Raw genomic sequence first — 15,901 nt, 5'->3', positions numbered from 1 at the left:
GGTACTTTGGGAAAAATTTAAGACCAGATCATATAACCTATGTTTCTACCCTGGAGTTTCTTTCCAGATTGTGCCAGCAGTTGAGGGAATTTTTAAAATAGGTGTATCATTTGCCATTATGGGTAATACCCAGTAGCAGTTCTATCATCTCCAAAAGGTCTGATCCTTCTCTGAACCCAATGTGATGTCTGTAGCATCCAGTATCAGTGAGTACTACAATTTAATTTTGTGCTGTGTGAAATGCAGCATGCTGAGAGTTAGAGCCTTTGCCAGGATGCTTCGTAGGTCCTACTTGTATGTCCTCAAAGACTTGCTGCTTTGTGTAGTCCTAGAATGTCTTCCTCTGTATCCTGCACATCTGGGGAGAAACCACATACAGTCTGGCCCAAGATGATAAGTAGGATGATGGGAATCTGCCTGATTCATAACATATTTTGTGGGTTGCTTATATTTGAGTCAAATGTGCTAATTCCCCCTTTCTGTCTTTCTCCCATTCTTTTAATTTTATTCTTGGCTGCAGAAAAGTCACTAAAAAAAATGTACCTTGAAAGGCAGCTTGTTATGCTTGGCAATGCTTTATTATGTTGCTGTGCCTCTGTACCATATTTGATCTGAACTTTGTAGTAGTAAGGAGATAAGTAGGAGATAAGTAGATTAAAAAGAAAATCAATTGGAAATATTTCTATTTCATTTACTGCCTGCTAACACACATCAGAGAGTAAAAATTAAAAGACAAGTGCCTATCAACTTAAAAAAGTAAGTCTGCTCTCAAATCTAGTTCTATGAGTTCCTGTGGAATACTTCAAAATGACATTCCTAACCTGCCTGAACAAGAGCATATGGAAGAACTGACAGTCATTTTATTCTGCTCCATACTTCTGAAATTATTTCAGTAAAAATTTTGCATTTCCCAAAGCCACGTGCCTATGAATTTGTACTGCAACTGCATTTTTAATTGCAGTTTATCAGTACTGTGATTGGATGCATGTTGTGGTGAAAAGAAGGAGGAGGGAATTGAATTATTGCTTATTTATAAAGTGATGTTAAATTCTGATCTCAGTCCACTTAACGTCAAAGTTGGGAGTTCAGTGGAAGCTGAGTAAACCCTAAGAATGTATTGTTACTGCTTGTGACCAACAAACAAACAGGCAACTTCAAAAACTTCTTGTCTCCAGTCTCTCAGCAGCTTTGAACCACTTTGGTTGGGAGCATTGCTGCCGAAGAACTGTCCACTGTTTTCAAGTGTGGGGCCAGAAGACATGGATGCAGGTCAGGAACAGGGACCCAGCAAGGCAGTTCCTCTTTTCCCCCAAGTGCATGTTCACATGGGGTTTGATCCTTACTGTGGAGGAGGCAGTGGTGCCATTTTTCACGACAGGCACAGCACTTGCTAAGGAAGGCACTGTCATGCAGATCAGAATTTGCTGTCTGTGGGTTTAAGAGCTGGTTTGGGAAATGGCTGTGATTTTACAAGCCAGCTTCACTAAACCAGGCAAAACTGCCCTTGGTGGTCTCTGCTTTGAGGTGCAGTTTAAAGCTATTGGATTTCCATGGCTACATTCAGTAGGCTCCCCCAGTGAAACCCAGGTGAAATGCTCCTACCAGGACGTATCACCTGCGAAAGAAAGGACAGGTTACACAAGGAGGCAGTCTTAGAATTACCCCAGAGGGGCAAGATCCCATATGAACTATGTCTTCTTGAATTATCTTCCTTGATGCCTGAGAGGAAGTGGACATTTGTCAAGAAAGCAAATAGTAAGGAAATTACTTGTTGATTTTGCTGTGCTAATGGTATCCTGAGTTAAAACATTTGACAATTTCCCATCCCTGCTCAAAACACAAATATTTGTGAAATTTCATTGAAGGGAACGACACAGAGCCAAAACAGCTTTTGTCACTGTGAAAGATGAAGAGAGCATATCAAAGATGCACTAGTGGTTCTATGCCTCCTGCTGTATTCTGGAGTTTGTAGCAGTCACAGAAAACATTTACTGTTCTATTTAGGAAGGAAATCGCTCTAAATCATAGCTAAGGTAGTTCATAATTCCTATCAAGTGTACTTAAGACTTATCAGCGTCCTAAACAAACTTCCACTCTAGATACTGTATGCCACAATTGTTGCTTCCAAATTCAGTTTTCAGTTATAACTGAATTGGCAGGAAACAGCCCAGAGAAAACAACATTGTTCTATCTGTATGAATTATAAGGTGTTTTCAGGATACTTTAAGAAATAGCTGCTGACTGGCTCAAAAATAAACACAACTCTTCTTGTTATGTTGGACAGATGGTTTTTGCAAAAAACCTGTGTTAGACAATATCTACATGGCTAGTGAGCTAACCTAGTATTTTTCATTGACATGTCATCTCCACATTCTTCATCTTTCCACTAACTTTTCACTGTCTTTTCTTTTTTTCTTCCCCCCCCCCCCCCCGCCAGGGAAAGAGCAGGAATTTAACCTGGTTTATCACAGAGAAAAAAATGAAGTTGAGCAAAATATTATTTTCTAAAATACATTACTGAAATGGAAAATAAGAAAGTGGGAAAGACATAGGGCCATTTAAAAAGCCAGAGAGGGGGGAAAAAAAGGAAAAGGAGTGATGGAAAGGTAAAATGAAAGGAGAGAGTATGGTGAAAAAGCTGATAGGCAGGTAAAACGAAGTAGCAATAAAGAGAAGATTATGAGAAAAGGTAGTAACAAAGAGAAAGAGATGGAAAAATAATCACAGGCAGAAATGAAAGAGAAAATAAAAGAATATAAAACCAGATAAAGACAGGAGACAGAAGGGGAAATGGGAAAATGTGGGAAGGAAAAAAGAGAATTGTATTTAATTAACACGTGTTGATACCTTTCATCAGAGGGAAGTAGATGCAGGGCAGTCAGGCCAGTTAGGGCTACAGCATGGAGATATAGAGGGGCAATGCCTTTTTCCCTCTCATTTTTAAAACACCCTTCAAGCTTTTTTAGCCTAGGACGAGCATAATGAGGGCCAGAAGAAAATGTTTAAAACATGTAATGTGTGTTTGAAAGTGAAATGCAGATACTAGCAGCAGCCCCTCCTGAGGAGATCCTCATCAAGTGTGGCAGGCACTGACATCCCTAAATCGTTCTGAATTCTAACCTCTGCTTCCTGCACTTGCAGTGTTTACCCTTATTGTGGCATATTTTACAGAAAAAAAGGCCAGCTGGGGTTGTTAGGCTGCTTTGTAGGGCTGCAGAAGGTTGCAAACAATCCTAACACTCGATAGTCTGTCTCTGCTGGGGAGACCCATCTCTGTGGTGACAAGGTGTGTCAGTGTGAACCAAACAGAAAGCTATCAGATGTGGGAAGCCATCATAAAATGGACTCTTTTCCCTCCATTTTTAAGCTCATATTTTCATGTCAGAAGTCTAGCATTGGTGTGGTCAATACTTCAAAGGGTTTTCCGTAGGCAGCTTTAATAAGTAATAATTTAAAATGTGAATTGCAAGCTCTTCAATGACCATGAGCTGGGGAGCAAATTTTGTGCTGAAATATGTTACAGTAAGAGTCTCACTGTGCTCTTGGAGAAGGGCCACCAGGGACAAATCCTGGACAGGTTTTGCTGAGCATGAGTTACCTTTGACTTCCAAGGGGCAATGGCCAGGAGAAGGTTAGTTTTTATAGGTTTAAATGGAAAGATCTGTTTTTATCATCCATCAAGCCTGAGAGTCTTACACTTTTCTTTCTTTTTTTTTTTTTAATTTTGAAGGCTCAGAGGACTTAGGCTCACTGGTCCCTGCTCCAGGCTACAGCAGCCAGTGGAAGCACCAACACCAGCATTGCAATGGTAAGCCCTTGTAATGGTAGGTGAAGTCTCCTGATCGGCACAGCGGAAATCCATAGGACACTGGAACCTCTTCTTCCTTGGGCCAAGAGGAAGTCGCCATCCACAGCATCTGAAATATTTCTGACATGCAACCCAAATATAATAAAGGTGTGAAGACTAGAAATGGGAAACACCTACCACAGCTCCAACAGCCAAAGCAAACAGAAAAGAGCTGAGTAGTTATGGCTTCAAAAGAGCCTGTTCCTCAGTCCTTTTTGTATTTCACTGGCATCCTCACACACCCTGGCCCATGTACATAGAAAACCCCAAATGGGGTTTAAAATTAGGAAAAGAAGAGAAAACCAAAAATTCTGAGGGTCAGAGATGACTTCCTGGCCATAGATTCTGTACTACCTTAACATGTTTTGTTTTACTTGTTGCTTTTCTCTATGTTTGTTTGATTTGGGAGGGGGAGTTGTTTTGGTTTTCCTCCTTTCCTATTCTTTTGTCTCAACTTATCCAAAGTACCAAACAAAACGTCAGGTAATCAATTTTGTTCTACTCTTATTTTATAGAACACTGAGAGAAGCTGTAAATTTTTTTTTTTTGGCTTCTCAATTTACTGCTAAAAGAGAAAATACACAGAATTAATGTGGGCAATTATGTGATTTTTCCAGCAGTGTCATAATCATCAGGGAGACTATTACTGATGCTTGATTAAATAGCTCAAATTTACAGTGATTCATTATTTTCTGAGAAAATCTAAACAAATGGATTCTATCTTTACTACTCTCTCTATATTTCTATCAGTAACCTCTTTGCTACATTTACATCTTGAAAAAAAAAAAGAAAGAAGTTTAAGTTAATCTTGTTACGTTAATCTAGAACACTAGAAAGATGATGCTTGTGGATTTGTCTACTCTCTCAAGAAATTGAAATGTGATCTGTTTGGCAACCATGTACACACCACCTAAAATCTACCCATGTGCTCTTTGTTGCCAAGAACTGAATGAATGAAGGAGAAAAAAGTGGTCTTTCCCAGAGGCGCTGGCAGTGCAAGCACCACAGACCTCTGCCTTCTCTCCTTACCTGCCCACATCCGCAGATATGTGCATGCACATACCCTGCTGCTCGCATCTTTTGTCAGAGCCCCTGCTACAGGACAGCCAGTTTGTCTAAAAATTACTTTTCAAATAATTCGGGTACCTCATTTTTTGCATTATCTATTTAACTCCAGGTTCAAAGGTTGCCGAGGACTGAAGCCTCTGAAGTCATCATGTTTATCTCATGGCATTCATTTAGCGAACAAAAAAGGCACCCAGATTGCATTTGGATGCAGGTTTGGAAATAGGAAGTTTTCTTTAACTTGATTTTAATAGAATCGTGCAGGTTTCCCTAACTTTGAACTCCATGTGGAGCTGTAAAAATCATGCTTTGCTTTAAAAGTTCCCTGGTCTCTCAGCCACAACCCTTTCTGGTGCATACTGGCATCTCAAACCAGCAAGTACTTGAACACTAGGGGGCTGATCCAGTGAAGCATTGCTGTAAATGTTCGATTTCAAGTCTTGTTGAGGACCAGTCCCTGAAAACATAAAGCTAATCACACATTGGACTGCTTTGTTGGATTGAGACCAGGGCACAAGGTCTTGGAGATGGACATGTCCGTGCTGTGCTGACAAACATCCCACCTGGCAGTGAATCTGGCTTCCCTCACAGCTCCATGCTCCACTTGGCTATTTTAGGACAGGTTAGGTACCAGGGCTGGGCAGAGGGGGGTGGTTTATTATGTGAAAAAAGGTCAGAAGTTTGCCTGCTTTGCTCAAACCAGCCAAATCTGGTTTTAATCTATGAAAACACACCAAAACACCCTCTTGGAGAAAAAGGTATGTTGTGTTTTCCTGACCACTGTTTTCCCTGGTGGCAAGTTTCTCATTCAAAATTATATCCACAGCTTTGTTTATGGGACTTTGCAGAAGGATTTGTATGGGTTAGAGAGGGGAGGGAATACTCCCATGTGCAGAAACACAGAACCCATTAAAGCACATGGGGCTCTGTTGATTCCCCTCCCCAGCTGCTACTAAGTTTATTTGCAGGCTGCAGCCTGGAAAAGGGGCCGTGGCCCATCTGCAGCACATATGTGGGAATTAATTTCCAGCATAGCCACAGGAGTGTGGGTCCAGCAGACCCTCCCCTAACCTCCTCTCAGATCCCCCTCCACGCTGACTTAATTGGAGCCAGAGCAGCCACCGAGCGCTGCAGCGTCACGGGGCAGGAGGGTCAGGGGCTCGGCTTTGCCGCTGGCTCTCCAAGGACCCCCGGCATTCCCTCCCTCCTGCCATAACCGTGGGGTTAAACAGCGCAGTGAGCCTGTGGGCCCCTAAAAGGGCGAGTGTCACCCCTGGAGCAAACCTGGCAGCATGCCGGGCACTGGGGCGGGAGATCAAAGAGGGCAAGGCTGCGCTGCTGCACTCATCTCCTGGGGCTGAGCCTTTTCCCTCTCCGGCAGCAGAGCTGACACTCGCTGCTCCATGGCAGCACATCGGGGGATGTTGTGGGCGAGAATCTTGGGAGGAAATATCAAAGCCCCGTGTTGAAACTCAGGCTGGGAAAGGAGATGGGATTGCATAAATTAGCTTTCGCTCCCATATTGTCTTCTGCACAGGAGGAACAAGTTCGTTCTTTTTATGCTTTAGGCCTGCCTGGTAGATGTTGGGAAGGGTTGTCTTGGAGTGGGAAGTGAGAAGATATCATCTCTTTTAAACTTTTGTTAAAGGGAAAGGGACAAGTATAAGAAAGTAGGAAAAAGGAGAGGTAACTGGAACTGCAATCAAAAGCATTTGTGAAGGGGTTCATCCTGAGAGGAAAAGACCTCAGGCTTTGGGGGCTCTTTACTCATTTGCAGCTGTAGGAATAAGCATTAAAAGAAGCAGTAATTCTGTAGCTTAAGAGAATAACTAAACTAATGAAGGACACTTAGTCCTTCTTCAGTAGTATTAGTAGAAAATGACTGTATAGGAAGTATGTGCAGGGCAAATGTCAGCAAGCAACCTAGCTCTACCCTCAAATGTTTTTTAGGCATTTTAGAAGTTTTATAAATATCCACTTCCATGTATATCTATCTGTTTTTCAGCTGAGTATCTGGCCCCCAGGGCCATCTCTGCCCAAAAGGTGAAGTTACATTTAAACTAAGCAGTGACCTCTGAATAAAAAATAACAAAATCACATGCTGAAGAAAAGGTGTGACGGTCACACTTTGACTTTAAGCTTCAGGTTTGTTTTGTTAACACTAACTTTCCTAGGGTCTCCTATTTTTCTTTTTCTTTTTTTTAATAAGTGAGTTTTCTTTTTTCTTTTTATAACAATTAATTTTCTCTCAGAAATTTTGACCAATAATTTCTTTTGATAAAATTCAAAGTATCTAGAGGCCATAAATTTGGCAAAAGTATTTTGTTTTCCTTAAATGTATGCATGGATACTGAGGTCCTGTTCATGGCTGTGGGAAGTGCTGCTGTGGCTCCACATACCTCCATTTTCGTGGGAGGGGTAAGCCCCTCTCCCACTGCTGTCTCAGCATGTTGGTATTCTAAAGAGAACTCCACAGACACCCATTTAAAACTCCCAGGTGTGGAAAATGGGATGTCGTAGCTGCTGGGGACATCAGTTGCTGTTTCAGGCTGCTGCAGAGTGGAGCTGGGCTTTCCAGGTTGCCAGAAGGGCTTGCTGGGAGCTCCCCTCCCTCCTTCTCTCCTGCCTCCAGCTCGGTGGTTTCCTTACAACCCTCAGCTCCTCCTCGGTTCTTCCTCACCAGTTTTCCTTACCACCTTAAAAGAAAAGCACTAAGTATTTATTTAGGACTTGTATTTTTCCGAAATAGATGAAAGGGGAATGGTTTACCTTGGAGTCTGGGAGTTTCGCCTGTAAATAACCATCTGTAATACCTGTCCCTTAGCTGTAACAAACCAAGGTCTAGTCCTCTGGTCTTCAGAGAGAAAACCCTTATTCACTCTGCTGTTAGCCACCACCTGATTTATTTCTTTTCCATGGCTGTTAGTATCGAATCAAAGTTTGTTTCCGAGGCTGAGAGGAAAGATGGTTTTAGTATTGGCTCTAATCATGTATTTTTCGTCAAGCCACTGACACAAACGTTTATTTGCTCAAGGATCACCAGAGAAGTGGTTGAAAAGCACCTAAAGATTTTAATTGGAATTTTTTTCATGTTCAAGAATTCAGATGATCCTTGTATCAGAAGTAAAGCCTTAAAATGCTGAATTGAAAATAAGGTAGGCAAAACCTTTCTTGTGGTATTTACAAAAACCATTGGTCAGGGCAAAATCTCCAGGGAAGCTGACTTCCCCTTGTAATTTTACCACTTTTCTGCTAAATTTGGGAACTAAAAGCAAAAGAAACACATTTTTTAGTTTTTAATTCAAAGTGGTCCAAAGCTAAGTAATTTGACTTTCTATTCACTACAGAGGAAAGTGCTACCAAGGTCTGGCGTTCACCCCAACCATAACTTGTGTGACAGCTACAATTTGTGCTTCTAGGATTCCACCTCAAGTAAATACTTGCTATTTGTATGCATTTTTTGCAGAGATGATGGAGTCAAAATGACTGCTTCTGCTGTATGTATCTTGGAGCTGGATTTTTCTATGAGGTCTGTGGAAGCTTGTTACCTTGTTAAATGCCCAGCTTTCATTAAATCCACACCTGAAGGGTAAGTAAATGAATCCTGAATTTCACATTTGAAGGTATGTGTGCTTTTCATGGATTTATGCCAGCTAGATTTTAGATTTAAAGAAACATTGTCATAACTTTAACCACACTGTGGCTAGGCCAGACCTCAAAGATCTTGTTCCTAGGGCCACTGCCCTTTGAAGTGGCACCACTGACAGTTTTAGCTACTGTAGGTATTTATGAGGTACAAAATTATAAAGTAAACAGGCATAAAATGTTATTTTAACAGCATACAAGTATCACCAAGCTGATTATATTCTTGCGTTCCAAGCACTGGTTTACTCAATTTGATTTTTGTTTTCTCTCATCTCTTCTCTTTTTTTTCCTTTTCTCTTCTTTTTTTCCCCCTAAGAACCTGCCCTGAAGAAACACAGAAGCAGTATTTGCCAACTGCGATAGGAAATCTCTGACAGCTCAGATGTATTTGTTTACTATGAATTGAACTCACAGCTCTTAAGTAGTACTGTGTGTTTAGCCTGTTTACTCCCCAAAGTAGTTGGAGAATTATCTGTGCATTTTCCACATTGTTTTCAGTGTGCTGCTTTGTTTGATGGTGGTTTATTAATGATACTCGTGATTTATTACTGTCACCTTACTAGATTATTTGCAAATCGGTGACAAAGCACTATGTGGATCATGCCTTGTTAGTCATAAAAGCATTCAAGAAGCCATGAAAATCAGTTAAGCTTGAACCTATTGGATGAAAGAGCAGAGTGCTCTCTATTGATCAGTAGCCTTTAGATATGTATGAATAGTAGGACTTTTGGCTCTGTCAGATAGTGTTTTCCTTTGGATCTGATAAACTACACTCTTTTGTACCAGTGGTTTGAGATTTGACATAAAACATTCTTGTACTAGTATTTTGTTCAGTTCTAATAGTGGGGTGATCTTACATGACCAAGCCATATAATTGTTATAAGAAAAACTGATATTTGCTCTTGCAACACAGTTTTGACCATTGAGTTAACACTGATCTGACTTTCATATGTGGCAGGAGATTGAGGGCTGGATTGCAAATGATGTGTAGAATATTTTTATAGCCTGTGTACATGACATATACAGTCTCTCTCATATGAATACACACATGCAGATTTGGATTCGTAGCTAATTTCTTTATTAATACAGATTTAATTCTGAATTTCTTATTGAACCAGGCAAGTATATAAGAATAAGTCCACATTTTTTGTTGGTTTGAAGGGTACTGTGCTTCTATTTACAATATCAGGACTCGATTTCTTCCTTTCTTTGCAGCTTGTACAGTCCTTTACACAAAACCAGAGCTGGGTTGTAGGTAAAAAGTTACTATTTTAATTGGATGAAGTTGAAGGCAGAGCTTGTGATGCAGCAGACCCCAAGTCTTACATTCTCTCAAGGATATCCCCATTAATACTTATAGTCAGATGCTTTGGAGGTGTTCACTAGGATATTCCTCTGGATTAGAGTTGCTTTCTCCTTCCATCCACTCCTGTCCCTTGTAAGAAAAATAATCAGAAGAATGAGCCCAGTAGCCTATTTTATTAACAGAATTAGGGACAATTTTCAGCATCTTTTTTCTTTTTCTTTTCCTAGATGATTTCTAATGCTCCCTTCAGTGTTTGCTCAGGTTATTGGTGTTTGAATTAGTTCCTCTCAAATGAGCCTGATTTAGGCAATAGGAGCCATAACCCAGAGGTTATGGGGACTGCCTGGCATCACAAAAGAACAGCGACAATAACTGGAACATCAGCAGTGCCCTGGTGTGTAAAATAAGGAAAAAGTTCCACTGAGTTCAATATAAGATTTCTTAGCTGTGCTTGCAGTTACAGGCAAAATGCAGTCACACTTCCATCGAACACTCAAAGAAGAAGCAGTGTTTGGTAAAATCTTTGTTCCAGTGGTTTTTGCTTTTTATGCACAAAAGGATTCACTTCCCTACTCCTCCTAAAGACAACAGCTATGAAGGCTGAGAGCTGAATTTAAAAACTACAAATATCAGTAGAAATACAATAAGCACAGTTTTCTCTGTCTGGAAAGGCTTGGGGACAAGGAAAAGGAAGCTTTTATAAGTCTTTACTTAAAGATACTGTTTTTCAGTCTCTCTGGAACATCTGTTTTGTGATTGACTCTGGAGACCCCAGTAGCAACAGTTGTTCTCTTCCAGCCAAACGCCTCAGTGGGTTAACCAGCAGTGACAATTTTGGCACCCAAATAAAAACTGTTTGCTAAGGTGGATGAACTGTGTCCTCTCTGTTGGTTTAGCTACTGAATTCAGGATACAATACCTTCAGTTGATATTTTGACTCTAAGTCTTTTCAGTTACTTCTGTATGAATTAATATAATTAATTCTTGGATTAAGCTGATTCAAAAGCTCTCTTGGCAACACTGTGACGACCTAAATGGCAAATGAAAAGGCTCAAAGCTTAGCAACATCTGCAGTACATTAAAAAAGTTTTTTGAGCTCTAAGACATGACCCAAGTGCCAGCATCCTTGCAGAATGTCTTTCACTGCAGCCTGGTTTTGCTCTGGTCTTTCTCAGAGCTGGCTTAAAGGGCAAGTAGTCTCTAATGACCACATTAATTGACACAACAGAATAGATTAAGGAGGGGGAAGTGATTACCATCTCAAATCACTAATTTCTATGTAAATTTTTACATTAAATGAATCATAGTCTAAATCATTTAATAAACGTTTCTTATTCTATGAAGGCAACCATAATTAAGTTATAAAATTACAGAAGTCTGGCTGAAACTTTCTAGCTACAAAATATTTTGAGGTTAAAGCAAATAATTTCTTGTGACTGCAGAAATTCTGATAAAAAGCTCTCTCTGCCTGCTGTCAAAAAAAAGCAGAGTCACTGCACTTTAAATGTCATCCCATCATTTAAATATTTAATAATAATTTCATTTTCTGTGGACAATACTGAAATATTGTCAATACCTAGATGAATCAAATAATGATGCCGCCACCCAATCATGTTTTGAATGAAAAAGGAGAGATCATAGTATAACTTGCCACAGAAACCAGGTAAACTGGGCTGAAACACAGTTTGATCAGGAAAGCCTTCCATTCATTTGCTTGCAGCCTTCAAAGTATCTGTAATCTTATATCCTCACCTACCCAGAAGAATTTAATCTCTGTGACAATTTCAGAGAAAATGCGTGTGTGCAGCCCCTCTCATTTATATGTGACATATTCACATCCTGTTTGAAGACTCAGTCCATCCACACTGCCTAGAAACAGTGAGGGGCAGCAGTGGATATTATTCTGTCCCTATTGAGTAAAATCCTACTCTGTGGCCTGTCCTGCAGAAAATAATACCCAAACAAACCAAAAGCAAAAAAAAATGGCAAAGTAAAATCCAGAAAGAAAGAAAGAGTTTGTCTCTTCTTTTTCTCTATTAAATAGTGTCTTTTTATATCTTCACTTGGCTTTCACACCTGAATTCTAAAAAGATTTAGCCAATGGAGTATCTGTGGTTACCTGCTCTGTGTGACTTAGAAGTTTTAGTAAAATTGAAACTCAGAAGGCTTCTTACACATGGGACAGGGCTGCCACTGTTAGCAGTGTGACAAGACACAGCACATTGCTGGGCCTTTAATAATAAATAGTAGTGAGATTGACAGGAGAGATGCCTGACTTGAACACAGCTCTGTGGTTTGTGCAGCATAGACAGTAAAAGGTTCTAATGTAGCAGTGTGTGTAGTTGTTAGGAGATCAGTAACAGTCCAAGAAATTTACTTTACAGTTTCTCTCACTGAAAAAGTACATATACAGACACATAGCTTAAAAAGATTTATTACTCAGCATAACCTGATCTGGCACAAAAGTAGTATTTTCTACCTAATGCACTAAATTATAGAGATAGCAACCAGTGTGTTTGAAGTAGAGTAAAATACAACAAAAATTGGAATAGTGCTTCCTGAGAACCAGAAAGATGAGCTTCAGATGTTATATCTCGTATATTTTCTTAGTTCTTGATTTGAGGACAGTTCAAGGGTCTGACAGTCTTACTCTGGGATTAGTCAGAGGAAGACTCTCCTAAACTGCTCTGACCTTCTGTCTCTCTTACTCTTTGTGCCTCATGCAGGCTGCTTTTTATTCAGGGGTCTTTCTTGTACACCATCTATGGAGAACCAACACCACCTCTAATGATGGCTTTGATAATACTATTTTTAGTATTATTATTTGCTTACAGTAATATGGTAAAGTGAAAGTAGATTCTTGATCCTAGCCACCACTTCCCAAGGACTAGACTAAAGAGAAGACTTTTATTGTTGCAGTGAAAATCTCCCAGCACCAACTCAATTTGGTTAAGAAAAGAGGGCAAAAACATGAATGGGGTTGATTTCCTTAAGCAGTTCAGCCCCATGCTGATCACAGAATTTCAAAAACAAGCAAAAGCTCACCAGTATTCAAGTAGAGAGCAAACCAGCCTTTGTGAAATGGTATTTTCTTTGTATAACACTGAGAAATAATTCCATCCATAAAACATTTACAAGAGATATGAGACTGTAAAAGAGCTCTTGAATCTTTGAATCCAAACCTCGCTATTATGTGATTCCATGAAAAAAATATGTTAATAATGCAAATTCTACATGAACCTATGAAGCTCCATCTTAAAATTAGGGTTACTCTTCTTGTGCTCTATTCCAGGATCCCACTTTACTGAAGATTAGGTACAATCCTATCACTAAATTTTTTGTCATACTGAACATTTTTATCATATTTTTATGGTTTTCAACACAGAAGAGGAACCCCCCAAATACAACGTAGCCATGACACAAAGTAACGATTACGTCCATTAGAAAAGACATTTGCGTTGTTGACATTGGAAAGGAGAGTGCAATCTTCAGACATCCACGCCAATATTTTGGGTAAAAACATTTTTATTAAAAGGCAAACTAGCGCTGAGCTTGCTTTATTTTTGATTTTCTTTCCCAAATAGAAAGTTCCAAAAAGGAGGCCAAATGAGTGCTATAAATTATTTTATAAGATGACTGTAGGTTGTATATTGCAAAACAACTAAACCAAACAAACCAGAAAGCTCTGGTATTAAGCAGAAGAAAAACCCATTCCAGATGGTAAAGAGCTCAAGAGTCAGAGCTGCCCAGAGTCCAGAATGCTCTGTCAAAATTAGGTTATATTAGTGTAGTCTTGAAAAGGAGGTTTGGAAAAGAGGCAGAGTTAAAACAGGAATTAAACTGTGTTTGACAGGCTAAATGGAATACATTTCCTAGCTCCAAATGGCTGCACGGTACTCCTGTAATGGGTGTTTTGCTCAAAGCATAATGAGAAGAGGGAAAATTATTTCATTTATCCAGACTATAATCAATCACTTCCAGGAAAAGAAGTCTTTCATCATTTCCCAACAGCAATAGGAGTTGTTAAGTATATTATTTAGGTGTACAAATTGCTTTATGAAAGAAAAAATGAAAAGTTATTAGCAAAACAAGATGCACCAAATTAATCTGTAAATTTTATAACTATTCAGAGTCATTCTGCCGTCTTTGTGCCTCAATACATGCTTTTTTTCTTTATTATCTCCAAAGTGCCAATAGTCATAAAAGCATTAAAGCAATAGAAAGGATAGAGAAGTCTCAGAAGAAAAGGAATTTTTTCATCTGGCAACATGTCCAGCACCAAACCCATAAAGACCTTTCCTGATACTTTTAGGACTGCAAAAATATACTGAGTTTTGCCAGATTACTTGCTTCTGATGGAAATTCCCTAGCGCTACTGGTGATTTCTCGACAGTGATAGAAATGATTAGATGAAGTGATCAAGTAGGAAAATTATTAGAAAATATTCTGCACAACTATAATATCCAAGAATTTCTCAGTGCTTAAATTTGTATTGCCTTATCTAGTCATGAGAATAACATCACTCCCAAATTTAAAGAGCAGGAAAGCTGAATCAGAAGAAAGTCAGTCTTGTTCTCCTTGAAGTCAACACTATAATTCCTGGACACCAACTCTGATATATAGAATGCAAGACCAAACCCAGAATATTAAGGATTTGATTTTGCATGCCAATGTGTACTTGATTAAAAAAAAAAAAGAGAGATATTATCCTTTGTTTCCTAAGTGTGCTGCATGCTTTGAAAGACATCTTACTAAGGGAGTACAAGAACAGATTCAGTGTTTCTATCTTTCCTAGAACCTGCAGGGTCTTGGACAGATGAGCCCAAACCAATGTCCCCAAGTAAAAAAAAAATTCCACAAACCAAGGAAAGCCAGGAAATTAGTGGCTGCACTAATTATCAGCTTCCAGGAGTCATTTGACATCCAGGAATTTCCTACAGGCAATATTGTGTCTAAACCCAGAGCTCTGATGCTTTGCAGGCTCTCTGGAAGGCCCCTTGCACAGGTTGCTATCAGGTAAATTTCTTATTGAAGCAGCAGTGGATGGATCAGTCTCAGCTGTGCTCCTGAACGTGCCCATACAGTGCTCTCCTGCTTTGCAGATGTCAGCAAAGTCGTCTCTCGTGATACCATTCTACTTTCAGTGCCACCTGAATCAGTCTGTTATCTAGGAAAAGCCTGCTCTTTAAAATACTAAGTTCAGAAGCAGACAGCTCTAAAGTGTAGGTTTAGGTATTATGTAGCTGCATGTCAGCTTTATGGACATAATCCCTCAGTTTTTACTGAGCTTTTTAATTTCACCTAAAAGAGAAGCCAGCTGAATTCTTCCAACCCCTTTTAATTCCCATCTCTGTGTGCAGCTTCACTTAATGTTTCTTATAACAAAAAGGCTTTTAAAGTTGATAAATGGCTGCAGAGATTTTGCTTTACTTTGTTGCTTTTCTATTTATTTAACCAAGAGCAGTTCTTTTGGTCCTGACCTCAGCCTTGTCAAATAGACTGTGTTTGTCAAACTGCTCATGCTCCCATTAACTCCTAGCTGTTTCAGTTGTCAAATTTGATGAATGGCTCAAATGCTGCGAGCATCATTAAAAGCAGGGATACTAAGGAAAGTATTATGCTATCCTGAGTCCAAATACACACTATAAATAGGAAAATTCCAAGCAAAGAAAATCTTTTATTGCATAAAGGAAATTGCAAGTGGTTTAAACTAATCTCTTTTAATGCCATCTTTCATATGTGCAGGAGACAAGAAAAAGCTGCTCAGGTTTCATGGTTGGTATTATCTCTTTATAGTTAAAGAACATTAGTAGCTTTATAACCTTATTTATACAGAGTTCATGTAAGTGTTTGGGTCTGCTCGGGGGAAAAGGCCTGCTCAGCGGGAAAAAAAAGTGACAGAACTGTTCCCACAGTGCTCTGTAGGTCCGGAGGGTCTGTCCCTTCCCAAAGCAGAGCCTGCTGTTTCTGTAAGTCTGGGCTTTCCCTAAGTGAAATCACCCGCACAGCTCCCCTGCGGTTTCCCCGCAGGACGGGCA

The 15,901-nt window shown here is 39.7% G+C and overlaps 1 long non-coding RNA gene across 5 annotated transcripts in view; it reads left to right on the top strand.

Moving 5' to 3' along the window:
• The window catches only part of LOC116441210, a 318,677-nt gene that overhangs the window by 284,891 nt on the left and 17,885 nt on the right, over nt 1–15,901 (top strand). For 4 of the 5 annotated variants that reach the window (XR_004238959.1, XR_004238958.1, XR_004238961.1 and 1 more), the window contains 3 exons: nt 3,731–3,808; nt 5,025–5,126; nt 8,379–8,501. This is a non-coding gene — a long non-coding RNA (uncharacterized LOC116441210). Of the gene's footprint in view, nt 1–3,730; nt 3,809–5,024; nt 5,127–7,946; nt 8,068–8,378; nt 8,502–15,901 lie in introns of all 5 variants that reach the window. The other variant, XR_004238960.1, reaches the window with a different exon arrangement.

The sequence above is a fragment of the Corvus moneduloides genome, chromosome 3 (genome assembly GCF_009650955.1).
Source record: "Corvus moneduloides isolate bCorMon1 chromosome 3, bCorMon1.pri, whole genome shotgun sequence".
Taxonomy (NCBI): domain Eukaryota; kingdom Metazoa; phylum Chordata; class Aves; order Passeriformes; family Corvidae; genus Corvus; species Corvus moneduloides.
Note: the sequence above shows the minus strand (reverse complement) of the source record. Positions and strands in the feature narration are given on the sequence as shown.